Genomic DNA, 8,233 nt, shown 5'->3' on the forward strand with positions numbered 1-8,233 from the left:
ATGTGTCCCGTTTCTGCTATGCAATCTGCTGATTTGGACGTGGTGGCCGCTAAACTGAACTTGCATTTGCATGACCTGGATCTTTTGATAAAGAGCGGGGCTACTGAAATACTCAAATGCAATAGTGCTTTCGATGCCCGGACGGGGTGCTGGGCGAGAAGATGTGGTATTTTTTATCAAGGATCTCTTTGCTAGACTCCAGATTGGCAACGCAGATTTCAAACGAAAGGCTTTGGAATCTCTGGTTCAGCTCTTGGCTGAGGATGATAAAAATGCAGTTCTTGTGGCCGGGGAAGGCGATATTGGCTACTTGGTGCATTTGTTGGATTCGAATATAGCTGTTATTCGAGAGCTTGCGGCCATGGCTGTGTCTGTTCTTTCTTTGACCGATGGGTGCAAGCATATCCTCGTTGTGGAGGGCGCTTTAGGTCCATTGGTTCGGCTCCTGGAATCCAGGAGCTCGTTGTGTAAAGAAAAAGGTTGCGGCGGCCATTAGAGGGCTAACGAGCAATGCAGAAAATGCTTGGGGAATTGCGGCTTATGGTGGGGTTTCAGTTCTGATTCATATTTGCAAATTGGGAACCCCGACTGCACAGGCCATGGCTGTAGGGGCGCTGAGGAATGTGGCTACTGTGGAAGAGATAAGGAAAACGATGGCAGAAGAAGGGGCGATTACTGTTCTGCTCAATCTGGTTTCTTCTGGTATGCCATCTGCACAAGAAAATGCAATGGAGTGCTTGCATGCAATGGCTTCCCAAGATGAGAAAATGCGTCAGTTTATTTCCAAAGAAGGCGAAATTCAAACCTTGTTACGTCTTTTAGAAGAACCCACTACGCCCAAATCGCAGGAGCTTGTTATCAGAGCGATAAATAGTCTTTCTGCTTCTGTCAGCACTGCTAAGGCCTTGGTTTCTTCTTCAGGGTTTCTGAAGCAGTTAGTTACCTGATATAACCAAACAACATTTGCAGCTATTAAATAAAACCTAGTATATCATAAGCAAATCATCTGAATGCAATCATACCTGCTTGATCTCGGGTGGGGCAAGAATTTCAGGAGCTAAATCCTCTCTCTCAGTAGGATCATATCCAACTGGTTCATCACCACCTATAAATACTTCTTCGTGCTCCCAATCATCTCCTGCAAGTTAATTGACCATTCTCAGAGAAAAGCAAGCACTATTTAGTATTGATTAGTTAGGTATAGTCTATAGTTGGGCCCCAAAAATTTTTAGGAGATGGAAATGCATCACAATGTGATGTTGAATTCTTGTATGTGAAAAGAATATGTATACATAGTTTTTAGAATAAAATTACTCGAGAACTATACCCTCCTTTTATGTTGAACCATTTTAGTTTATATTTGTATTAATCATAATACCTCTGGCGTAGCATGTGTCAAACCGTTATACTTGTTTCCAATGATCCATAACAAATTACAAATTACAGATCCTAAAAAAAGATATTCAATTGGTACAAATGATGTGCAGGCATTGCAAAGTTCCATCTTCCAAATGGTTGTTTGATTATTTTTCCAAACAAAAGTATCTTATGCACTGCAGTGTCCACCTTCATAAGAGCAGATAAATAATTCCAATTTGCAATCACAAAGGATGATCCAGTTTTATGTTGCCTTCCCATGTCATGACTGGCTGCTTCATCATCCCCAAGAATTTTTAGCAGATGGCAATGCATCTCAATGTGCTCTGGAAATCTTGTCTGTGGAACGAATATGCATACATAGTTTTTAGACTAGATCAAGAACCTACTACAGAACAATACCCTACTTTTACGTTGAATCATTTTAGTTTACACACGCATTAATCATAATAACTATGGTGTAGCTTGTGTCAAACTCTTATACTTGTTTCCATCTTCCAAATGGCTATTTGATTATTTAATTCCAAACAAAAGTATCTTATGAACTGCAATGTCCATCTTCACAAAAGCACATACAACAAATCATAGCTGTAGGTTATGATATCTTTACTGTGTGCATATGGATGCCTAAGTATTTTCAGTTGAAAAGCAAAGCTACATACTAATTCTCCATGGCTTAACAAAGATGTTTCTTCAAATGTATCTAGCTTAGGCAAACCTAGTATTTGAAAACTACTTAACTAAAATCTTTCCCTCGCCTCTGGTGAAACTGTCATTGAAATTTGTTGTTCAATACTGGAAAACTAAGAGGCATTGCTTGGTTATTTAAACCACAAGGAGAACTGACACATATGGTGGAAATGCGGATCAAAGTGGAAGAATGATACACTGCCTTGCAAATGCTTTCAGCATTAACTACTTGTGTGCTGATTAATTCTTTAAAGTTTCTTCAGTTTTTCAGCTCAGAGTTCATGTTTGCTCTGTTTTACCAATTTTTTTAGCTTTGGGCTTTTGAAAAGTTGCACCTCAGGATCTATGTTTGCTCATTACCAATCCGTTAGCTTTGTTACTGATTTCTGTAAGGAGATGCTAACTTTTGTCACCTGTTACAACCGAGATCTACCTCTAAGCCACAGGCCAAAGTGGCCCATCATTTTCTTTTCTATGTTAATATAAGATGGGGTTTTGATGATTGTAATAAATTTTGTTTCTCATCTGTGGGAAATTTTGTGCAGGAGTTAAACGATGTATATAAATAGAAAGATGCAGAAAGTGACAGTCAAGGGATATGTGAAGCCGAACAAGGTACTGAAGAAAGTGAAACGCACTGGGAAGCGTGCAAAACTGTGGCCATACATGCCATACAGCTCGGTTACCCAACCTTTCTCTACTCAGAATTATGACAAGAAAGCCCCTGCTGGGTTTGTGAGGAAAGAGAGCTTCAACACCAGTTCTGTCTCCAACCACCAAGATGATCAGTATGCTACTAACATGTTTAGTGAAGAATTTCTGCTATTCTCTTGTAATTTATAGGCCCCCAAAGCTCCTCATAGATGAGAATATTTGCAGGATGTTAATATTGTTGTAAGTTTGTAGTAGATGTGGAATGACTAACTTTTGTGCTGCTTCTCATCTTCAACAACAAGAGTTTCTGTGGTGAATGAAGGGCTTACATCCTGTAAGCAGAATCCATGTCCTGCCTTGTGAAGCAGCTCTCCACTGTGATAGCGATCTTTGTAATGTCTCTGGTAAATCCTTTAGAATGCTATTTCATTCTGTAATATGATGGGATTCACTCTACAAGATTAGGGGATTCACTCTGCAGAGTCCATGTCATGCCTTGTGAATCAGCTCTCCACTTATGTTTTTTTTCTCTGTAATGACCCTAGTAAATCCTATAGAATGAGATTTCATTCTGTAATATGATGAGATTTCACTCTACAAGATTGGTTTCAGTTCTACTTGTATTGTGGTATATGAAATTTCTCAGTTTTACTTGTAATAGGATGGGATTTCATTCTGTAATATGATGGGATTTCCCTCTGCAATATTAGCTACTAAATTTTACTTGTATGGAAAGATTACTACTTTTTTGTTCAATATTTTATTTTAATTCTATTCATTTCAGTCTATTATATTATATTTTATTATAATTTTGTTCATTACAGTCTATGATATTTTATTCAATTCTATCACATTGTTTTTCGAAATTATAAAAGTAAAGGCAGCTTCCTGTTTTTTGAAGTTAGAAATTATAAAAGCAAGGTAGCTTCCCTTTTCTGTCATTAAAGGTATCTTTTGATGCAGAATAAATATACCATTTTTAAATATTTAAAATTCAAAAGATACTATTTAAATGCTTGATTATCACCAAGCTTCTTGACTTTACACTTTTATATGGCCACAAGTGTCATCCAGCTCATGAATCCGCATTAATAAAGTGGATATAGTTAAGACAGGTATATGGTATATGATTTCATATTGATAAAGTATTTCTAGTTAATAGAGGAGTATAATTTGAATTTAAAGTGGGTGTTTTTCCATTTTGAAATAGGTATGTAGATACAGAACAATATGCACAGAGATACAACGTTCTTTTATAATAAATCAAATCAATTTCAACTTTATTTCAAAGTTATGCTTTTTTTTAAAATGCCTTTACAATTAAGATGTCCAATTGTCAATTTACAGATGTCCAATTGTCAATTTGCAGATTGGATTGGATTGTTTTGATCATTCCTATGAATCTTTATATTTTATCATTTCAATTATATTATTATTAATTATTATTTTAATTATATTATTATTATTATTATACTTATTATTATCATTATTAATTTTTAAATAAAAATAATTAAAGAATTTATACATCACAAATTTAATTGTATCTTATTAAACATCACATATGAATATAATAAGTATTGGTTTAAGAATATTATATTTTGACTTTCTAATCGCACTATACAATTATGGCTTTCAATGTAGTATCATTCTATATATGTATATTATTCTTTATAAAATATAATAATAATATCATGGTTTCTAATGGAATTATCTTTTTAATAGCAATATATCAACATGTTTTCTAATATTATGTTTTGACTTTCTAAATGCAATATATAATTATGGTTTTCAATAAAATATATTGGTACGTGATAATCATGGTGGTTATTGCCTTGGTCACTAGCAAGCTTTGTATATGCTTGACCATCTATAGAGGTTTCTTGATTTTGGGTAATTAATTTAACCTCTTGATTTTGGGTAATTAACTTACTCTAAAATGAAATAAGACATTCAATGTGTTCTTTGTAATATAGATATAAACAAAACATCTAAAGAAAAGTGATTGCACAAACCAATTAACTCTTCTATAAAAATTCAACAATTCCAATTTAATAATCCTATCGGCCTCTCTTTGTACCTTTTGGGACAATTGCTAGTTATACAACTTCGTTCCACTTCCCTTCCCTTATAATTATGATAAAAAAGTTTTTGGATTATTGGTCAAGAAATAAGCACAGTCCAACCATTCTCTTGAATTTTAATAATTAAATAGTAAAAATTAAAGGTATGCTCATTAAATCACAAAATGTATACTCATAAATTACAAATTTATTGAAATAGAACACGTACCAATACATACAAATGTATTGAAAGAGAACATGTTCCTGTTAGCTCTGCTACATAATCCAACATTTGAGGATCAAATGTAGTCCTGATTGGGTTGTTTGCGCACAGAAGGATGCCCAAAAATGGATACAAAGTGCCCCAAAAGCCTTCAAAATCCTCTTAAGGCCTCCACCGATCGAAATGGTTGCAAAGGAAAAGCCCTTGGGAGGGTAGAAATACATTATCGGGAAGCAAAAACACTCCAAAACCATGCAAAAATCAAAATCGCAGGCTTAAAGGTCCGAATTCATCTCAGCCGTGGGATCTGGCCGATCAACGGTCCAGATCGCGTCAGCATATTGCAAGTCGGAAGCGGCAGCGACATGAGACATCGTCGATGAGCGATCGCCGATATCGCATCGGTGTATCGCAATGGAGGACTTACAATAGAGGCTTTATTATTGTGCGATGAGCGATCGCCGATATCGCATCGGCGTATCGCTATCGGCGTTTCCAATGGAGCATGGACTTTTGCATATATATGAGCGATCGCCGATGGGCCGGACCCGATGGCGTTATTAATTCCTTTTGATAAGATGTTCGTGTCCGCGGCAACATCGCCATCGGCAATATCAAAGAAATCGGGGCTTTTATGTTTTGCAATTTGCGACCCGATGGGCCGGACCCGATAGCAATACAGCGCTCCATTTCATAATATTTCAGGTCCGCGCCTGAGCCATTTTCAATGGTTTTGGGTGCATTTTCTATGAATTATGAAATATAAAGAAAACCGCCAACCTTATCGGACCGCTTTTTCTCAGCAAGTGGTTTTCGTACAAACGAGTCTGATGCAATAAAACTCTGCCACGCGTCCTCTGTACGTTTCCAAAACAGCCTTTCTATCGGGACGTAAAGGACAGTCAGGAAAGGGCTTTCGATATTCACCTCAACCGTTCGGTTTCTTGAGGGCAGATCAACGGTTGACAGACAGCAACCAACCTGCAGCAAATAAATGTTACGTGGAGTAAAAGTTTGGTTGACCAGCGTTTCAGAAAAACATTAAATGAAGTTCAATGGCATTCGTAAATGTGCAGAGGCGAAGCAGCATTGAGCTTGTGGAAGCAGAAGCCGTGAAGTGAACCATGCATGCACCTCTTAAAAGTCAAAATTGAAGCAGTAATGGGCAGGAATGAACAGTTTGGGCAGCGTTTCACTGTTTTAAGGCCGCACAGTCATAATGGAGCCGTTTTTAATGATCAGCAGCAGGAATTAATCAGCAGTATGGCCGAGGAGGAAGCAGGACACCGCTGGGGAGTTCAGAGCATTCAATGGTTATGGTTCCATTGGTATTTCATGCCACCTGCTCAAAGGAGGATTGCAGAGCACCAGAGGGGTTAAATCCATTTACAACACAGCCAGAGTTGTATCAGCAGCCCCATTCCTGAATGTAAATGTGGTTGGTGGCCATTTATGGGCTCCTCCATGCATAGCTAACAGGGAGATTGTGTAATGAGACACCATATATACTAAAAAAACAGATGTAGTGTGATTGATGAGTGTTAGATGAAGGTGACTCTGTTGTAAGGTTCAACTTCTGGAGACTGTAACTACTTTGTAACCTGTAGCGTCTGGTCTTCATTTCCAGCTAATACAAGCTTCTTTTGCTGTTAATTGCTCACTTTCTTCTTCTCTTTCTTGTTCCAGGCTGTGCCTGTTTGCATTGATTCATGTTCTGTTAATGTTTTGCATTAGAGTGGCTGTCATCCCACCTCTGTGTTAGGATTTAGCATGTATCATTGAACGTGTATGCAGGTTTCTGTTGTTTAATGCATAGAGAGCTGCCATCCTATCTGTGTATTAGAAACTAGATTTACAGACCTTTTAACTGGTTGCAGCCGGCCATCACAGGGTCCTGTGCATCTGCTGGTGTGGTCAATCTTCTCCATTATCACCTTATCCTCAAACTGTGAGTAATTGGTGGTTAAAAGCCTTGTAGTCTGGGGGTGTTCACCCATGTCTGGGGTCAATCATAGTAGAAGTGGTTATCTGGCTTGAATATGCAGCATTTGTTTCATTCATCCACCATTTATCCAACTATTTTGTTGAATTTGTAATGTTCCCGAGCATCACCGATATGCAACCTAGGTGAGTTTCTTGGGGTGATAACATTAAATGGCGCCGTTGCCGGGGAGAAGAGAATCGAAGCTCAGCTTCCCTGGGAGACGACATAGCTTCAAGCTTTGATGACAGACAAGGTTTGAGCACAGATTTTGGTTGTAATCATCTGTCTGGCGACTCCACTGGAGGAAGGCCATCCTTTGGCGACTCCACATTGAAGTTCTGGCACAGCTGCTGAAACATGCACGAAGATATCTTCAGAATATCAGCTGAATCATTGCCTGATCCTGAGAAGATCATTCAGTAGAAGAAAATTTCGCAGTAGGGAGCATCAGGGTCAGGTAAGCCTTAAAAGTTCCATGTGTCTCTGTTAGTGAATGTCACCTTTAGAGATTCATTCAGCTCCTTACCCATTCAGTTCCCTTTTGGACCTCAGTTGAAAGAAGATTTCCATGTTGTCCTTCGTATTCCTCTATTTCTGTCATGCTTTTCATTGATTAATTCCTCTCAGTCTACCAGTATTCTTTCATATACCTCAGTCATGGCAAGCTAGCAAGCTCCCACAAAAATAGAAAGAATCATTGCTGCTAGGTATAGACCTCTGGTCTTTCCTGTTCCTCTAAATGCCATGCCTGCAGGAGATTATCAGGAATACATGCCAAAGTTTACTGGTACAGAAGGAGTATCAGTTGAGGAGCACCTCGAATCCTTTTATAACTTTGCTGATAACCTGGATATCTATGAAGAGGATGTATGGATGAGGGTTTTTGTCCAAAGCCTAGATGGGGACGCTAGAAAATGGTTCAATGAATTACCCCCTAGGACTATTGCAGACATTGAGGCCCTAGATGATGTGTTTTTAAAGCACTAGGGAGATAAGGAAGATCTGCTCTATGATCATACTGAGTCTGGGAACTTTCAGAAGGGTGGTCTCTCATCATCCTTAGAGCATGAGATTGAAGAGTTAGCCAGGATGATTGAGTTTTTGGCCTCTGAAGTTTCCAAGTTAAAAGCTGAGCAGCATTTTGTAGAAGCAGGAGCTCATTGTTCCATTTCTTTTTCAGCTCCAAATTAGTATAGCGAAGCCAATGAGCATATGCAGATATTGCAGAGAAAAAGAGATACAAAT

At 38.2% G+C, this 8,233-nt stretch overlaps 1 pseudogene; it reads left to right on the forward strand.

The window, feature by feature from the left end:
- LOC149247577 (uncharacterized) lies at window positions 1-947 on the forward strand (annotated as a pseudogene).
- Window positions 948-8,233: the final 7,286 nt, after the last annotated feature.

Source organism: Pinus tabuliformis, chromosome 7, assembly GCF_031772625.1.
Source record: "Pinus tabuliformis cultivar Carrire ecotype Pingquan chromosome 7, CPIR1, whole genome shotgun sequence".
Taxonomy (NCBI): domain Eukaryota; kingdom Viridiplantae; phylum Streptophyta; class Pinopsida; order Pinales; family Pinaceae; genus Pinus; species Pinus tabuliformis.